General features: G+C 39.7%; 1 long non-coding RNA gene across 1 annotated transcript in view; it reads right to left on the bottom strand.

Annotated features, from left to right (window-relative positions):
* Positions 1 to 949: 949 nt before the first annotated feature.
* Positions 950 to 20,593, bottom strand: part of LOC112475245 — a 222,223-nt gene continuing 202,579 nt past the window's right edge. The window contains exon 8 of the long non-coding RNA XR_003044651.1: positions 950 to 1,017. This is a non-coding gene — a long non-coding RNA (uncharacterized LOC112475245). The remainder of the gene's footprint in view (positions 1,018 to 20,593) is intronic.

The following is a 20,593-nucleotide window of genomic DNA, read 5'->3' as shown; positions in this document are numbered from 1 at the left end:
AAGTTAGGTAAAAATAAGAGTTCTAGAAGGTGAGGTGAGGACTAAAAGAAGCAGGAAAAGAGAAAGAGAAAGAAAAAAAAAGGAGGAAATTATACATTTCTTGTGTGTGTTGGGATTCCTGTGTGTATTAAAGTCTCTTGAATAACAAGAAAAGAGAATCTGTCACACAAACTAAACTTAAACTGTAATTTAAAGAACCTTCATTATTATTTTCTGCCAAAAAAATTAACCTGTACTTATTATTTTTAAAATGCGTATGGAAAATATAACATAGAGCATGAGTTTTTTTCCTAGTCTCCCTCTCCCCTGAGATAAACACTATTAGCAGCTAATTTTCCAACTCTCTTTTCTAATTTACATTCTATATTATAAACTGTAATTTAAAGAACCTTCATTATTATTTTCTGCCAAAAAAAATAACCTGTACTTATTATTTTTAAAATGCGTATGGAAAATATAACATAGAGCATGAGTTTTTTTCCTAGTCTCCCTCTCCCCTGAGATAAACACTATTAGCAGCTAATTTTCCAAGTCTCTTTTTTAATTTACATTCTATATTATAAGCTATTAACTTTTTTTTTTTTTAACAAAAGTGATATCTATACAAAATAGTGTCTCGATTTTTCATTTGAAATGAATAATGGACATATTACGTATAATACATATAATCACATTAATATAGAGAGAGGTATCACGTTCTCCTTCCTGTCTACACAGTATTCTATTATTTGGATGTATCATAATTCATTCATGATAAATATGTATTTTCATTCTTATGTGACTACTTCCATATAATAATTCCTACAAGTGGAGTTCTTGTGGACCTCTATGGAATCACAGTGTAGGAAACGTACATTTAAAATGTGACAGTCCCACACCCCCTTGAAGGAGCACCTGAATCTTCCCGCTGGAAATACGCCCTCACCCTCAGAGCGATTCCACCTCTGGTTGGCACGTCTCCCAATCTTCTTTCTCCTCGGTGGCAGCTCCGCGTCTGAGTTAACGCCCAGTGTTCCCCTGGAACAGGAAGGTTGGGTGAGAGGAAAACGAGTGTGAAGTGAAGATTCCAAAGTTTCATTAGCTGCTTTCAGATCTCTCCTTTTTTCTGCTGATCTCACCTAAACAGGCCCTGCCAAATATGCATCTTGGCAGGCTTGCCAACCAGTGAAAAATGAACCAAGAAGGACAGCTAATTAGGAGATCAAACAACTCATAGATAGAACTGAGTAACTAAGACCTTCTGGAGATGTTTCACTGCTCCAAATATCCTAAATAAATCATGGGCCTTCTAGGGATGGTTCTTTGTACTTTGTCCTGAAATTCAAAGCAAAGTCACAGTATTCTCTCTTAAAATGAAAGCTCTGAACTGAAACCCCAGTAAAAATCAGGCCTAAGATAAGAGATCATCCATCTCCAAGTGCTTACCCTGGAGAGACGGGCCCTACCTAGGTCAGAAAAGCTGTTCCCTGAAACCCCAAGCCCCCCGAAGTGCTTTAGCGAATAAAAGCCTAGTTCAAATACCTTGGCAAACACCACACACTCTGTTCCCCTCTTAAGTATTCACAAAGCGTGAGTCTCTGAAGAGGCTTCAAGAAACCCCCTGGGCCAAGAAACTCGTTTAACATATTAATAGCCCAAGTTACTCCTTTGGGAACAAGGCCAGCTGCCAAGTTTTGCCTCCATTCTTCCTGCCCCACCCTCTAGAGACTGCTCAAGAAATGGTTACTGTGTAGGAATCACATAAAGCCAGTTTACAGGTAGTAAAGCAAGATACTGAGATTCAAGATGGTAATTATAGCAGGTGTGTCAATAACAGAAATGTTAAGTCAACATTCAAAAACTATTTACTTAGTACCTATTAGGGGTCCAGCAGTAGGAATATAATAACATGCAACAAGGTCCCTCTTCTCGGGTCTAATCTTCACACCTGCCACTCCACTCTCACCCCCACCAAAACATCCTCAGTGGTTCAGGGAGCTGGGAAGCCACTCTACTGAAGAAAGAATATAACTACTATTATTCCTGAAAAGGGTTCTCCTGTGCTCTGAGTTAGGAGTAGAGAGAAAGTTGAACGGAAAGATAAGGTTAGCTCTACTGACATTTCAATGCAAACAAGACACAGAAGCTGTGAGCACTTTGCCAGATTCTCCTTATCTATAAAATTATATGAACACACAAACCTTGAAAGCCCAGTTGTTTGCATTTTATTGTCACAACAACCAGAACTATAATGCATATGTTTCTGAAGTGTGTCCTAGAGCCCTGGTGAATGTGTGGAGGTTGAATTCATCGTATCTGCCTCTGGGAGTTGGAGTACAAAACTAAGAATTGAGACAAACTCTTAATGGTATGTGTATAGAAAGGAATGAGCTCTCATATGTTATCAGTGGGGGTGTAACTCATATATTATTAGTAAAAGCTCTTTAAAGAGCAACGCCAATATCTATCAAATTTTAAATACACATACCATTTGAACCATTAATTAATTTAACAAATATTTATTGAATACTATGAGAGATGCTGGTGACCACAGCAGTGAGGAAAACAAGGCTTCTTTCCTCATGGTGCTTACATTCTATTGGGAGAAAGACACGCAACAAACAAATAAGTGAACATACCATATTTCAGGTGATAATAAATGGTGCAGAGAAAAATAAATCAGGTGAAAGGGAAGGTAGAATGCTAAGATGGGATGTGGGTATGCAGGAAAGGCCGCTCCGATCAAGTAAAAACTAAATGGAATGAGGGAGTGAGCTGTGTGGACACCGGGGGAAGAGTGTCCCAAGCACAGGGACAGTATACACTCTGAGGTCAGATGCACTTGGCATCTTAATGAATAGAAATGAAGCCAGTGTGGCCGGCGCAAAGTGAGATAACTCAGAGAGGCGGCGGGGCCCAAAGCATGCAGGAGTAATAAATCAGATTACACAGGGCCTCCAGGTCAGATCAAAATGATCTTACACCTTACAACCATAATTTTATTCCAAGGAGGTGGGAAGCCACTGGGAAGGTCAGAGCAGAGTGCATAATGTACATTTTAGAGAACTCCTGCAGCCTCTTGTGTGGAGAATAGATTGCAGGGAAGCAATGCAGAGGAGAGAGATGAGTTAGGAGCCGCTGCAATAATCCAGTAAAAATAGGATTGCAGTTTGGACCACAGTGGTAGCCATGGAATGGGAAGAATTGATCGGAGGTGGGACAGGATTTACTGATGAGATTCTCTGATAGTCTGGATGTGAAAGAAAGAGGTAGCAAGGATGACTACAAGGTTTTTGGCCTGAGCCTCTGGAAGGCTAGAATGTCATTTACTAAAATGAGGGAAGCTTCAAAGAAACCGAGGGGTTGATCTAGGCAAATTAGGAGTTCAGTTCAAGAACTTGTTGACTTTAAGAAGCATTTTAGACATTCAAATGACGATATTAAGTGGGCAAAGGAATATACAGAACTGGAATCAGGGCAGAGGTCAGGCTAGGAGCATATATTTTAGAGCTGTCCTTGTAAGGTATTTAAGACTACAAAACCAAGCAAGATCTTTTAGAGAGTAGGTCTAGAGAGAACAGAAAAGAGGGCCATATTTTAAGAATTTATTCTACCTGTACATTCACAAATACATTGTGCAAAAGATTGAAAGCGGTGAAAATTCACTGATAAAGAACTGAAGAATTAATTATAGCACCACCTTACAATGGAATATTATTCTGTAGTCTTTTAAAAAAATGAAGCCACCTCTGCTAATATCATCCCTAAAGGTGAAAAACTGAATGGTTTTCCCTAAAATCAGGAACAAGGCATGGATGTCTGCTCTCACCACTCTTATTCAATACAGTGCAGGAAGTTGTAGCTATTTCAATAAGGCGAGAAAAAGAAATAAAAGTCGTACAAATTTGAAAAAAAAAAGAAAGAAAATTATGTCTATTTGCAGATGACCTGATTCTCTAATGTAGAAAATCCCAGGAAATATATTAAAAATAGTTCTAGAATTTTTCAGCAATAAATGAGTTCCTCAAGCTTGCAGAATGTAAAATTAAAACACACACACAAAAATTACATCTCTACATGCTAACAGTGAATCTATGGAAAGCAAAATAAAAAACACAATACCACTGTATTATATCAATCATTTCACAATGTACACATATATTAAATCATCACTTGTACATCTAAAAATAAATCATGTTGTACAACCTAAATACATACAATTTTTGTCAAGCATACCTCAATAAAGCTGGAAAAAACACAGTGCCATTTATAATCATTGCTAAAAAACTCTTAGCTATAAACATGCAGAGTATCTGTCTACTGAAAATTACACAACACTAATGAAATAAAGACCTAAGTGAATAGAGAGCATAGTAAATATTCAACATAGTAAAGATGTCACTTCTTTACTTCTCCCCGAATCTATCTACGGGAGTAATGTAATTACTATCAAAACCCCAGCAAGGATTCTGTATACAGAGACAAGCTTATTCTCAAATTCTTGAGAAAGTCACAGTCCCTAGGATAGCTAAACCAATCTTGACAAAGAACAAGTGGAAAGAATCAGTCTACCTGACTTAATGACTTATTATACATTAATATCATCAAGACAGTGAGGCACTGGTGGATGGAGAGACAAAGATCAATGGAACGTAAGAGAAAATATATAAATATACCCACACAAATATGTACAATTAATTTTTGATAAAAGTACAAAAGCAATTCGCCAGAAGAATGATATGACTCCTTAACAAGTGATATTGGAGTAATTTGACACCAATAGGCAAAAAAAATGAAACTTAATCTAAACCTCACATCTTATACAAAAATTAACTTGAAATGGATCATAGACTTCAATGTAGAATATAAAACTATAAAACTTTTAGGGAAAAAAAGGAGAAAATCTGAGATCTAGGGCTAGGCAAAGAGTTCTTATATTTGACTACAAAAGCACAATTCATAAAAGGAAATATTGATAAGTTGGATCTCATCAAAATTAAAAACTCTTCCTCTGTGAAAGTTTATGGGAGGAAGATAAAATGACAAGCTAGAGACTGGGAGAAAATATTTGCAAGCCACGTATCCCAAAAAGGACAGGTATCTAAAAAATATTTTAGAACCCTCAAAACTCAACAGTAAAAATAAAATAAAACAATCCAACCAGAAAAAGAGCAAAGGACATAAACAGGTATATCAGTGAAGAGACTATAAGAATGACAAAAGCACATGAAAAGATATTCAACATCATTAGCCAACAGGAAAATGCGAATTAAAATCATAATGAGATATCATTATTCACCAAACAGAATGACTAAAAAAAACCGGTGCTATCACCAAATGCTGACATAGATGCAGGAGAACCAGATCACTCCTACATTGCTGGCAGGAATGTAAAATGGCACAGCCACTGTGCAAAAGTTTGGCAATTTCTTATAAAACATGCAATGACCATAAAAACCGGCAATTGCACACTTGGACATTTATTACAAAAACTTGAAAACTCATGTTCACATAAAAAAAAAATCTGTATATAAATATTCATAGCAGCTTTATTCATAAAAAAAAGAAATAACCCAAATGTCCTTCCATAGATAAATGGTGAAACAAACTGTGCTATATATTAATAATGCTCAGCAAGAAAAAGCCAGTCCCAAAATGTAACATACGGTGTGATTCTATTTTTTAATGAAAATTATTTACAAATGGAGGACAGATTAGTGAATGTCAGGAGTCAGGGACAGGGAGGAAGTACAAGGAAGGTAGATGTGATTATAAGGGTCCTTGTGGTGATGGATACAGAAATCCACAAGTGACATAATTGCATAGAACTAAAACCCACACACTCTTCCTAACATGCAAATGAATACAACAAGTAAAACAGGTAATCTGAATAAGATCAGTAGGTTCCATCAATGTCAATATCATGGGTATAAGATTGTACTAAAAGTTTTACGAAATGCTGCCATTAATGAAGACTGAATGAAGAGTATACAAGATTTCTCTATATTATTTCGCACAACTACAATTATCTCATTAACATTTTTCATTTAAAAAAATAAAGATTGCTGAAACAAACCATAAAATACAAAAAAAATAGAGAGAGACCATTCTTTTTATATTGTTAAGGAAGCTATCGGATATTTATCCAATTGAATTTATCCACGAAATATTAAGTAAAAATGCAAGATACATAAGAAACACCTGCCATTGTAAGGAAATGGAGAACTAGCAATAGTGGTTGCCTTTGGGGAGGGAACCAGAGAGCAGGATGAGAGAGGAAACACATTTCACCTTTTGAATTTTGAGCCATGGGCATGTATCACTCATGCTCCCAAATAAATAATTAATTAATTTTTAAATAAAAATATGTTGTTCCTGAATGAAAATTGGTAAGCCTGAACAATAAAATAATAACACAGAGTAATCAATCAACCACACATATTTTAACTGTCCCCTAAGAGAGACATGGGCTATGAGTCAGAATGATGTGCAAAGGGCATTATAAATATCAAGTCAGGGAGAAATGATTTACAAACAGGGAGAGGTAACTAACATCACATGCCAGCTATTCTAAGTGCCAATTGAATGGTCCAAGCAGGAGGGCTATGAAAAGTTAGTAATGGTAGAGATTTTGGAGTTGGGAAAGAAGAAACGTTATCTGCGACAGGTGGGATGACTCTGACCTTGAAGTTTAGAAAGAATTTGAACAGGTAAAGAGTGGACTAGTTTAACGATGTCTAGGTGAGTTAATAACAGAAGTGATATATTTCATTATTTCATTATGCTCTAGAGATTACCAAACATGTTCAAATTATTAGAGGGTTAACAAAAGCCCCTGCAATGGGTATTAACCTTATACACATGTGCAAACTGAAGACGAGAAAAATTAAATAAAGTTCCCAATGTCCCAGATCTCATAAACTGAAGAGAACAGAAGAGAATCAGGGGTCCCAACTGCTACAGATTCACTCATTCCATTCACGTGTGAGACAATAAATCTTCGGATGGCCAATACAGTAAAGATGCATGGGGCTGTACATCCAGTTCAGTCAAAAGCAGCTTTACCACCAGAGAGGAACATTTACATCCAGAAAATAGACAATTGTCAAATCTTTTATTTGGTTTTAGATGGATCAGTAAAGAGGAAGGATGAAAACTAAGTTCTACTAAACTCTCAGCATGTGCTGGCCATTGTGCTGAGTGTTTTTCACAAATCTGCTTATTTTATCCTCGCCATAACTTGTGATTTAAATATATTTAATCCTGATTTTGCACAAAAGGTACTTGGGAATCATGGCAATAAATAACATGACCCAGGTCAAAAGCTATTACCTGACAGAGTTAGAATGTAAACCCAGACTGGTCTGCTTCTACACGCAATGATCTTTCCACATTGCTGGGTGTCATGTTTTGCTGAGATTACCATAATAGGCTATTTTCGGAAAAAGAAGAAAAAAAAGAAAAAGTTTGACCAAGAATTTTAAGAATGATTATAAAAATGGTAATTATTATTATTTCACATATTTAATATTTCTATTTCTTTTTTTGATCTTTATGACCACTTTAGAGATGAAAGAAATAAGTCTGTTAAGTTCTATTCATTAATCAGAATCTGCTTTGTCCTCACCTACTTGCGGATATGTAAATATCAGAACTGGAAGAATCCTAAGGTATAAACCATCTTGTCTAATCTGGTCATTTTATAAATGAGGAAACAGAGACCTAGAGAAATAGAGGAACTTCCTTAGGGTCTCGTAGCTGATTAAAGATATGGGACTAGTGTTCTTGCCTCTGGTTTTAAACTCTACTAAAGAAACTACTGCTAGCAAGATACAATAGTAAATCAAATCAAACCCTACAACATACAGACTCCATAGACTAGGCCATTAAGGAAGCCAAAAAAAAAGAAAAGATGGAGCAAGAAGTATTTAAACAGTAACTTCAACAATAATTGGACTTTACAGATCACAACAGACAAAAATCAATCTTCATTCACCATCTAAAACTGAATCAGATATCTCAAAGGGACACAGATAAACACACAGCACCATCTATGAAAACAAACTCCAAAAAATCAATTCCATTTGATGCATTTGCATCCTGGGAAATATATTATCCTACTGAGATGGTGACTTTGATTTTGATTTGTTTTGAATAAGACTTTTTAAAGTGGTCATCAGCCAGACTGAGACATAAAATCATGCAACCTTATAGCCAGCAGAAAATGCAGACTTTATTTAACCCATTCCTTCATTTTGTAAATAAACTAGGACTCAGAACAGAACAAGGACTCAGAAGAGAACAAATTGATCATTCCCAAATTGATCGTTTTCTATTGAGATCAGGAGTAACAGTCAGGTTGACCAATGCTCGGTCAATAAAAACATGGACTTTGGAGGCAACAAACCTGTGTTCCAGTCCTGGCCCCATCACTCTATCTGCCTGACTGTAGCAGACACACTTGTTGGCTAACATACAACTATTGCTAACCCCATCTCCCTTGCCGGCCTCAGAGAAAAGCAAATACTCATTTCCCCAGCATCCCTTGCAGCTAGTGGTAGTCATGTGACATGACTCTGGCCAATGAGACCTAAGAGAATATAAGCCAGGGGCTTCTGGGAAGATATTTATTTTTCATGATTAAAGAAACACACAGGGCTAGTGCTGCCCCCATCCCCTTGCTTCTTCCTGAACTTGCTGCCTGAACCAAGCACTTCAAGTCATAATCATCTTATGGCCAGGGAAATACAAGCATAGAAAGAAAATCCAATGCACTAAAGATGGCAGAGCAGAATGTTAAAAAGAACTTGGGTCTTAATGGCATCACTGAAGTGGAGTCAGTAGCAACAATATCACAATTCTTGCTTGAGGGGAAAAAAATAACCTCATTTGTTTAAACCAAAATTAGTTGGGTTTTCTATTCATTGCAACCAAAGATAATTGATATAGTTACCTTGGACAATTAGTCTCTCTAAGTCTCAACTGTCATATCCATAAAATGAAGAATACTTATCATTCTGTCACATCATTAATTCAGTATATACTAAGTATGTAATAGATACTGTTCCAGGAGTTGGGGATATAGCAGTAAATAAAAGGTTCTTTTGACTATGAAAAAGACTTTCTAATCTTGAGAGGCAGACAATAAACAAATAAACAAATAAACATAAGAGTGTACTTTAAGACTAAAGTTAAAAATGCATGTGAAGGACCTCCCACAGTGCTTGGCACAGAGTAGGCTCAATAAATAGCAACTGCTACTGTTATCATTCCCATTGGCATTCAATAAATACTGCTTCAATTCTTACGACTTGCCTAAACCCGCATATACATGAGTTATTTTAGCCTTCCCATAATGTTATAAGGAATCCCTGTACTCTGATCTGATAATTTAACTTTTTCTTCTCAAGCTGGGAACATTCTCTTTTAGATCTTGAGGCTCTAAATTTCACATGCCTTTAGAATTTTCCAATACCACGACTTGTCCTAAACAATCAAAACAGAAAAGCTAAAATGGCTAGAAAGGAGGAAGGAATTTGGAGAGGAGTGGGGATTTGCTACAGGCGGATGCCCTGTCTGTAACTAAAAACCTGGCAAGGCTTTCCCTGAGCAATTAACCCACACGAATGCATGTCAACCGTCATTTCTCTCAGGAGATTGACAGAGACTGGACAATAGAATCCAAGGTGCCTTTGTTTTTCAGATGTCATTTCAAAAAAAGAAAAAGAAAAAGTGCTGTCATGAGTGGGAATTACAAGACAATGATATAGAGAGTTAGGTTTTGAAATACCTTGGAAATACCATTGGATAAACCCAGGTTTTAGTCCTGGATCCAACGATGACTTTGTGTGAATCTGAGGAATTCCTTCCCGTCTTGGGCCCCAGTTTTCCCATCAGTACAATGATGGAGCTGGACTGGACCGGGTCTAAGAGACCTTTCAGTTCTGACAACCTGTCATTCTGTTCCTCAAATCATCTGCTCTCGTGATACTCCCTCCTCCCAGCAGCAGTGGAACAGGGTGCCTCTCTCAGCATATTTGCTGATGCCCAGCCGACAAGGGAAAAAAATGCTGACGGACGCCCTGGCTGCCTCCGTGTTGTTAAACACCTACTTACAGCTCTAATCGGCTGGTTTTCACGCCCAGGAGATGGGGATTGATTGCTGACATTGACCTGGCAAGGAGACGATCCTGCAATCACCAGCCAGAGCGACTTAGGTATGCAGGCTGGGAATTTGGCAAGTGGTGCCACGGAGTGGGGACAGTGCATGACAAATAAGAACGGGAGGTGGTTCTGTGCAGTGGTTAAGAACATGGGTTGCGCGGTCGTTCTTTTCTGGATTTCGTTCTTTTCTCTGTCACTTTCTAGCTGTGTGAACTTTGACATGTTACTTCACATCTCTGAATACGTTTCTCCCCAGCTGTGGGCCCTGCCACCCTCTCCGAGGGAGTGAATCTTGATGGGTGTCAATGGCATAGTCGTCTTTTCTGCTTGCCAATGATTGTGTAAATGGGCCCGTGACCCAGTCTTGGCCATTGAGACCTGAGGAAAATTTTCCCGGGTAACTTCTGGGAAGTTTTGTTTGCTAAGAAAATAAATAAGCAAAAGAGGCACCTGCAAGCCTCTTGGTCATTAAGGTTATTATGTTAATTTAGGCCATCCTGCGGACCATGAAGAAAGACCTTGCTGACAGAATGAGGATGGCAGAGCAAAAAGGTAGAAGAAACCTGGGTCTGTGATGATGTCACTGAGCCACCAAATTCTTCACAGCCCTGGAGCCACCCTATTCCCAGACCGTGTGCTTTCGCTAGATAAAAAAAAATAAATCCCTATTCTTTAAACTATTTTTACTGGGTTTTCTGTTCATTGTAGCCAAAGGTCTTTTAACTGAGATTGCAGTCATAATAATTGTTTTTGTTATCATTGCTAAAATCTACTAGCCGGAGTAGCACAAAAAGCAAAAATTCAGTTAGAAGAACTGGGCTCCAATCCTAGTAACTCCATTCAACATCCTGCATCTCCATTTCCTTACTATTAAAATACAGATGTACCTGTGAAAACGAGGATCTGAAAAGTCATAAAAGCTATATAAACTTAGGAGCATATAGTGCTCGCTCTGCCACTGGTAGTTTCTGATACGTAAGAAAAAGCACAGTAACTGAGAGTCAGCAGAGTTGGTTCCTCATCGTGACTCTGACACAAATTTCCTTGGTGTTGCTAGACAGGTCCCTTTCCTTCTCTATATCTTACTTTCTCTATCTGTAAAATTAGGGTCTTAGACTGGTATAAATCCAAGGTCATTCTGAGAATTGATTTTCTGTGAGTCAAAATGATGTCTTTTTCTTTCACAGACAGCAAAAAAAAAAAAAAAAGAATTGTTGGCAGAGACGACAACAAATTTGGTGGAAGAGCCATGGGAGCCGCCTATGAGCGCCACGTGCTGGCTCAGTGACAATGAATCAAATTAGCCACCAAACACAGACTGCCCCTAACGCGTGCAGGATCCTACCTCACTCTACCCTCAGCATGCGGCTGCCTACTGCATCCTACCGTCACCCCTAGCTATCCTGTTGGACAATTTCCCCAGCATCTCTACCAACAAAGAAAACGCTGCCTACAACTTCTAGTGTTTCCTCATGAAGAGACAGTTATTTAAAACACAAGGACGCTAAAAGCAAGGATTCCCAAAATGAAATTATTTTGGCTTGATCCAGGAATTGTTTAAGAAAACAGACTGAAACTCTCATCCAAATCAACCCAAAAGAACTTCAAAAATATGCACTCCAGACACAACACCAGATGGGATGAAAATCGGTGCTATTTTACCCATTTTCCAAGTGAACAAAGCAAGTTTGCCTTGTGCTACTGCATGTTGACTGAGAACTTCCCCTTCTGCATAGCATGTGGCCCTTTTAAAAGCCCTCTTATGTGACTCTCCCAACAGTACTATAAGGAAAGAAGGCAAAGGGGGTGGCAATATGACATAATAGTTACCACTTAAGCTTTCAAATAAATAATATCTGAAGGCATAGCTCTGCTCAGTTCATCCTTTTTCTGTCTCCTTCAGAATGTACGTACTACACACCTTGTATGTGCCAGGAACTGTGCCAGGCTTCAACCTCTCTCTCCAACACACATACACACACACCCTCCCAATTAATCCCAGAACCTCGACTGTGTGTCCAAGTGGTGGGATAGGTCCCTCCCCAGGCCAAAAGGATGCATTGGGCTGTTCAACACTAGTCATTGTAATTCCTTCCATTCCTCTTTGTTTGTTATGGGTCTCTCAACAAGCGGGTGTTCTGAGGGTCTTGAAGAGGATGCAAACATTTGATGATTTGTTAAAAGCTCTCATGGCTAAAGCTTATTATAGCAAAAGGGCACACAATAGGATCAACAAGGAGAAAAGACACAAGGTGGAATCTGGAGACATTCATGCACAGGCTTTGTTACAATATCTCCATCTGGTGAGGGGACACAGTGGGCTCCCTTTGCCACAATAAAAAGTGCAGTAACATGTGTGCCATGTTTCTGCTTAGGGAAGCCCATTTGAACTCAGCATCGAAGGCTTTTACTGGGGGCTGGTCACATCAGCACCCTCTGCTCAGCATTTACCCAAATTCCAGACTCTCAGAAGGAATGCAGGTGCTCAATATCGATTGCTTTGTACAAATAGTGTAGGAGCCATAAACCATCCTTATGAATTAGGGAATGGATCAAATATCAAGTTCCAGATGCCAGCCCAGGGCCAAGCTTGTAAGCAGGTTCTTCCAAAGGTAGCCGCCTCTGGCCCGCAACGTGAACTCTTTTCTGCATAACACACAACTCAGTTCTGATCGATGAGTCATAAAGAGAAGTCTGCTGGAGACTTTCTGTAAAAATAATAGATCTGCATAAAGAAAAAAAACAAGGTTTTTTCTTTATCCTTTTACTTCCTGCTTATTGGGATGTTGAATAAAGAGACAGTATCTGCAGCTCAGGGTTCAATCTTGCATCAGTGAGGTGACAAGCATGAGGATGGCCATACAGTATGCTGAGTATGGCGTAAGAGAGAAAAATGCCTGAGTCTTGAAAGTACCGCCCAGCAACCGAACTAATACTAACAGCCACCTACCTCCACGTTTTGTTTCGTGAGGGAAACAAGCCCCCACAGGTTTAAGCCACTGGCGGTAAATAGCCACCACGCTGTCACTTGCAGCCAGATCCACTCCTAACTGAGACGACAGTCAAACAAAAACAGCCAAAGCTCTTTTTTTTAATGAAGCTTCCAATCTAGTGGGAGACACAGAAGACCAAGTAATGACGCTAGTGAGAATATAATCGCAAACGGAGACAAGTCCTCCAAAGAAAAGGAATTTTGTTACATAAGAACATATGAAAATGAAACTGACTTAAGCTGATTACAAAGAAGGAAGAAAGTACCCATGGGAATTTTTGTTAAAGTTATTGATTTCCACATAATAAATCGCCCCAAAACTTAACAGCTTAAAACAATCATTTTATTTGGGTCATGATTTTGTGAGGTAGATATTCCGGAAAGGCTTAGCTGGAAATTCTTTCCGGGGGTCTCTAATGGGGTTTGAGTCACAAATCAACTGTGGCTGCAGTCATCTGAAGGTCTGACTCACACGGCTAGCAGGTGATACTGGTTGTCAGTTGAAGACTCAACTGGCTGCTGACCGGAGCACCTATGCAAGGCCTCTCCAAGACAGGGTCTAGGGAAAGTAAGGGTTCTTGTGAGGTGGCTCAGGGCTCTAAGCACAGCTGTTCTAACCAACAAGGTGGAAACTTTGCGACATCTTATGACCCAACCTCAGAAGTTACGTAGCATCACTTCCACCGAACCCTTGGTCAAAGCAGTCCTAAAACGGCCTGGATCCATGAGCGGGGATACAGACCCCTCCTCTCATGGGAAGGCTGTCAAAGAAATTATGGGCTTATCAGGAGATGAATGTTCAACCAGTATCTGGAGAAGGAGTAGGAGGTATCAACCAAGCAGAAAGGAAGGGGGACATTTCATCGACAGAGAAGAGCCTGTACAAAGAAAGGCCCAGTGGTGGAGGATACAGAGAAGGCTAGTGTGGCTGGAGCACAGAAAGGAGCCTGTGGGGGATGGGGAAGGGGGAGGGTTTGAAGGGCGTGCACACTGGGCCTTGTACCCTGTGGTAAGGATGAGGATCCTCACCTTGTGTGACCTTGAATAAGTCACTTAACCCTAGTGTCACTCTCTTTAGCTGTTAAATATCTATTAGATATTGACCATAACTACCTTATAAATGCCACAAGGTTTAGTGAGATAATAGTTGTATAGTAAGTGCTCAATAAACGGTAGCGGTGGCTATTATTGCAACTATTTTCATCATAGTTTTCTTATATTACTACATAGGGCATCCACTTTGCAGATAGGAAACTGAGGCCCAGAGAGTTTAAGTGGCTCAGAATAGTCAAAAAACAAGGGCTTGAGCAGGGATTGAAACCCAAGCCTCTTAGCCCCTTGTCGCGTAGTCATTCTTCCTCCCCACCCCCAATTGTGATGTATCAGGGGAAAGAAGAGAGGCTGAGGTGAGGGCTGGTGAAGGAGAAGGACTTAAAAGCTGAACGATGCATCCAGAAATTGACACCACCTTCCATATTTCCGGATAACATCTGCTAGAAGCAGCCGTGGTTTTAAGAATTCCATTAGCAAACTGAGGCCCGTCTCTGTTGCAAGCTAAAGGACCAGAGAGTCTTGTCTACATGTAAGTGACACAGGAAATGATGTAACAAAGGGCAAGTGCATTGACTTTGCCACCAAAGAGAATCCCAGTTCCACACTTACTTGCTCTGTAACCTGGAGCAAGTCACTAAATCCCATTAGGCCTCAGTTACCTCATCTCGAAAATGAGAATGACATCTACCCCACTGTGTTATTTTGAGAAGGAGAGAGAAAACATATGTGAAACACTTGGAGGCCCAACGGTACCAAATAAATGTCTCCTTTCCCACTCAGGGGTCTAACCCTCAAAACATTGAAATAACACGGATTCATTAAACCCGATCTTATCATCACCGAGGGCAATACAAAGCTGAATCAGACATTGACTCGTCTCTGTGCTGCTGGTCTATAAAACCACCTAGCAGCTTTCAGACTCAGAATCTTTCCTTCCGCTGTTTCTTCTGCCCAGAATCTCAGTTCTTGCCTAGACTGCTCTTCAGGTCATTCAGGTCTCTACACAAGGAAGGAGGTGGTGAGGAAAGGCTTTGTGAGCTAGGATTTGGTGATACAGAGAACAAGGCAGAGAGCACGTCAAGTGAAAAGAACAGCATGAATTAAAGCACAAAGCAGGAAGAGCAGGAATCCTATCTGGGAACATGGTTCAGACTATGTTAAGAGGAAACACGGAAAGGTACAATGGATATGGGACATTAACACTAGTGAGGCCTGGAATATCGTTCTAAAAATTAATGAGTACTAATACAATAGGACCCGAGGCTCTGACCTATTTATTACTCCAACAATCCATCAACTGACTTATCTATTTATCCATTTATATCCACGCCTTCTCCCTTCTCTCTCCCATCCCGCACCACCTGTGTGCCTGTGCTCTCTCACACACACACTCACAAAGGGCCACCTGCCCCCAGTCGTTCTCCTGTAAACCTAGGGGCTCCCCTGCAGCCAGGAGCTGAGGCTTAGAAGCTCGTTACCGACAGAAATCAGAGCTGGCAGACAAGTTGTGGAAACGTAACGGAGGGGGCCGCAGGGTTGAGTGGATGAGATGCCGAATGGGTTGACTCGGAGACAAAGGAATAAGGGGAGGAGGAGGAAGTAGAGAAGGGGGAAAGTAAGAAAGACTGAAAAAGAAGAAAGTAGGGACAAAGCAGGGAAGAAGGGGGAGAGAGGGAGGGAGAGAGGAAGAGGGGTGGGGGACAGGGACGGGCGAAGAAGGGGGAGGAGGAGAGAAGCGGAGAGGAATGAGGAGGAAGAAACTGGAAGAAGCTCTAAAATCCCCACTTTCCCTGGGGTGAGAGAATGGCTGCCAAAGTCAGTTCTTTCTGAGTCATCCTTGTGGGTAGACAGAGCAGACAAAGCCTTGTGAGCTAAGACTCAGGGACCCACCCCTGAAGCCCATAAATATCTCTCCACTGGTTAGGTAAAATTCCTCAGTTAGGAATGCAGGCATTCTTAGCAGTCCAGGGTTAAAATGCAAATAACTTTAGGAGGAAACCAACATTAAGCCATTATCAACTATTAGCATTTCTACAGGGATTAGAATCATAGAACAACTAGAGGTTTTAGCAACAAGAAGGGATTTTTAGAGATTAGTTTGAGATAATTGACTAACACCTGAGACATCAGAACAATATACTCAGGGAAGAAAAGTACAGCCCATGCTGTGGATCTGTCTCATCCATCTACCTTCATCTCCTCCTTTTCTCTAAAATGTATTCATTCATTCATTCATTCATTCATTCATTCATTCTACAGCTCTATAATAAGTCCTGTTCTAGGCATTTGATACAGGGTAACCAAGCAGGGAAGGGCTTGACAAACTAGTGGGAAAGTTAGACAGTTATAAAGAAACTCTTTTAAACTTTGATTCCTCATCCTTGATCTTTGTGTACACATTCCTGTGGTACATGAGTAACCATAACCCACACTATTTCCCTTTTTGGAGCACCTACTGCATTGTAAAAAGTCTCCTACAGTTTAGTTCCCAATTGTGCTTTAATTTTCTGTGTGCTTGTTCTGCTTTCTCATCCAGACTGTAAGCTCCTGGAGAGCAGAGAGATTGTCATGCCCTCTGAATCCCTTATAAAGCCAAGCCCTGGGACGAAGCACACAATAGGAATTCAAGGACTTGACAATCTCTGTGACTCTCAGCTATTTTTTCTCACCACTAATCTCCTGGCATTTGGTAGGTACTCTATGGACATTCTTTGAATAAATAAATACTACTTGACTGATATGCAGAGAAGACATTCCTGGTAGGGTATCTTGGGGAAATGGGCAGAGTACACTACACGGATGGATGGCATTTGTACACTAGACATTTGAGGCTGGTACCAGGCCAAGGAAGAGCAGATACTAACCGGGAAGAGGAGGGCAGAGACAAATTCTGACCTTATAATTTTTTTAAGGCTTATTTCCCCTGTCTGAGGTGGGCTAAAGTACCTTCTAACTTGGCACTCAGTGATTGAAGAATTGATTATTCAATCGACCTGACTTATTGACTGATTCTACTGCAACCCTCGACATATGCTGAGAACCTTCTAAATGCCAGGCACTCTGCTAGACTCTTGAGAGGACAGAATTTTGATAGGAATTAAAGTCATAAAGTCATAAAATCTGTATTTGAGCAGATTCTATGAAACCACTGTGTTATGATTCTGAAGGTCTCTTCTCTGGCTGTCCAGAGGGGACAGGAAGCGGATGAATATCTACAGTTATGAATAGCAATGACCTTCAATCCTTTTGTCAGACTGGAAATAGCCACTGTCGCAGGGTGAGAGAGAAGAGCTCTTGGTGAAGTGGTTAGATGGGGCTTCCCAGTCTCCCTAGCGCCCTGGGCCTGCCTGGCCAGTTCCGTCATGCCTCCGTGTCTCATTTATTCTATGACTGGATCTGGAATACCCTTTATCTGGCAGGCTCTGCAAGCAGACATCTTGGATTCCATTCCTGGATCCTCCTCTATTGACTGATGAAGTGAACTTGGATAACTTACTGAATAACAGTGTCTCAGTTTTCTCGCATATAAAGTGGGGATAATAACAGTACCTATATCTGAGAATTACTCTGAGGATTAAATACGTTGGTGTATGAAAACGCTTAACTATTTCTGGCACATGGTACACATCCAGTAACTCTGTGCTGCACAGGTAATTTGTGCTGGAAGGTATACCTTACCAGAACTACTGTCTAGTGAGGGAGGCAAGCAATGACAATGCAGAGGGAGAACTGCTGTGCTGGGGTAAAGTAGAAGGCAGGAAGAGAAGGCAGAGGATGGCCCCTGAACCTATCATCAGGGGATCAGGAGACTTTGCAGCAGAACGTGAAGACTAAAATGAGACATAAAAAAAGTCAGCTCATCAAAGAATTGGAGAAATAAAGTTCCAGGGGGAGTATATTTAAAATCTCAGATGTCAGAATACTGTGATCTGTGGGGAAACTGAAACTTCAGTGTGAAAAAGAGACCAGAAGAGGAGAAAATAACCATAGAAACCTAGAAGCCATAAAGCAGAAAGAAAAGTGGTAACTTCATTAGCAAAACCGAGAAAGCAGAATTCTAAGGCGGTTGCGAGAGAAAGCAACAGCCACAACGAGAACCACCCAGTTTACCCTGAAGAATCTCCAAAAGGCTCAGAAATCGCTGTACCGGGCAGACCTCTGGAAGCAAGCAAAGACAGGGCTGAATCTGGGAGGATGGGTTATAAGTGTGAAGTAACTGAAACTGGAAAAATATCGACAAGTATTGAAGTTGGGTGTTGGGAAGTTGGTAGCTCATTTGGCAAGTTGACCCTTGAACAATCCAGGGGTGAGGGACACCAACCCCCCACAGACACACACAGTCAAAAGTCCATGTATAATTTTTGACCTCTCCACTCTAAACTTATTGTGGACCGGAAGCCTTACCAATAACATAAACTGTCGATTAACACATATTTTGTATGTTATATGTATCACATACTGTATTCTTACAATAAAGTAAGTTAGGGAAAAGAACATGTCATTTAGAAAATCGTAAGAGAAAATACCTTTACTATATTTACTGGGAAAAATCCATGTGTAAGTGGACCCACACTTACCCTATTCATGCCCTATTGTTCAGGAATCAACTGTACTCTTCTCAGCTTTGCAATGTTTGAAACTTTCCACAATAAACGAATTCAAAAAAACAGTTAGGCTCCCAGATGTCCTCTCCCAACCTACACAGCTGGGAAACTGGCCCTAAATCCTCAGACAGAAAACTAGAAGTTTATTCTAAAGAATGAATTAAATCAAGATCTCTAAATTCTCAGGCATAAGGAAGAATTGAGGAAGAGAGTATAATACTCAAACCAAGGGTACTAAGTGAATAGCTAAAACCTGAATGCTGAGACTCTCAGCTTTTTTTTTTTTCCCCAAATTGGAATACCAAAACAATTACAGCCATATGCTCCAGGCAAAATGCTGGAAGAATCTTACATGAGGAATCTAACTAGCTTAAGAGTAAAAGACTGCAAGAAGCCAACACCAGGACTTCTCTCATAAAGAAGCCCAACCTGACAACCTTAAAATGCAAGTGGCTCACAGACAGGAAGCTTCCAATTAGTTTTCTTCCCATCCCTAAATAGACGCAGATAGCCAAAGACAACTGGACATCTGAAGGAAGCCTTTACAAGTAAACAACAGACAATGAGACAGCAAACAAATACAGAAAAAAGCAACTTGGTGAAACATTCAGGAAGATGAAAACCTAAAAATAATAATAATAATAATAATAAAAAAACAGAACTGCCATTATCCAGAAGAGGGGAGATATTGCATCCATAAAGTAAAAATACAGTGCTATTAAAGCAGTAATTAAAAAAACATGAAAGAACTCTTAGAAATTAAAAATGTGATAGGAGAAATGAAAAGCTAAACAAAGAATTGAAAGATAAGCTGAAGACACCTCAAACAGAAGAGCAAAAATACACACACAAAAAGGGGGTGTGTGTGGTGAGTGGGGGGAATAGGGAAGAAAATATAAGAAAAATAGAGAATCTCTCTAGAAGAGTCAACATCTATATAATAGGGATCCTAAAACAGAGAAAATAGGAAATAGTGGAGAAAATGGTCAAATAAATAAATTCAAAATAATTTCTTAAAACCAAAAACCTGAATTTCCAAAATGAAAGACTCACTAAAAAGCCCAACACAAGTGAAGAAAATTTCAGAATGCTGGGTAATGTAAAAATCTAAAAGTTTACACACACACACACACACACACACACACACACACACACACACACAGAGTTACATACTAAGAATCAATAAGCAGATAGGCTTCAGGTTTATCAATTACCACTATTAGAAGATTGAAGAAAATAAAGCCTTCAAAATCATAAGGGAAAATAATTTCCAAACAAGAATTCTATACCTAAACGAAATGTCAGTTAAGCATAGAGATAAACTAGTGATATTTTCAGACATGCGAATCACTTTAGTTTTCATCCTGTGCATCTTTTATAAGAAAACTACTGGACGAAGTGCTTAAGATGAGAAAGTAAAGCAAGGGAAAAAAAAAAAAAAGACACGGAATTGAAAACAAGGAAACCACTCAGGATGAAGATAAAGGGAGAGTCCAGAGTGACAGCAGTACAGCAGACTCAGAACATTACACCCAGATTAAAGTCAGTCACATTTCTAAGAGTGATGCCTCCAAGAATTTAATTGAGAAGAACACCTAATGTGCATAAATGTAATGAGAGAACATTATGAGAACTAGGAGGCGGAGTGTTGCTCTTGGGCATAAATTTTGGAAAATTACGTTTTAAAATGCTAAACAAATAAAAAGATAATGATTAGCTCCACAGAACACGGAAAGTTAGAGGGGAAAGGAAAACTAATCATGGTAATAACATACGCAGCTCAGCAGTCAACAGACTTCAA

This window comes from Pteropus alecto, unplaced genomic scaffold, assembly GCF_000325575.1.
Source record: "Pteropus alecto unplaced genomic scaffold, ASM32557v1 scaffold40, whole genome shotgun sequence".
NCBI lineage: Eukaryota > Metazoa > Chordata > Mammalia > Chiroptera > Pteropodidae > Pteropus > Pteropus alecto.
The sequence above is the reverse complement of the archived record's forward strand: the minus strand, read 5'-3'. Positions and strand labels throughout refer to the sequence as shown.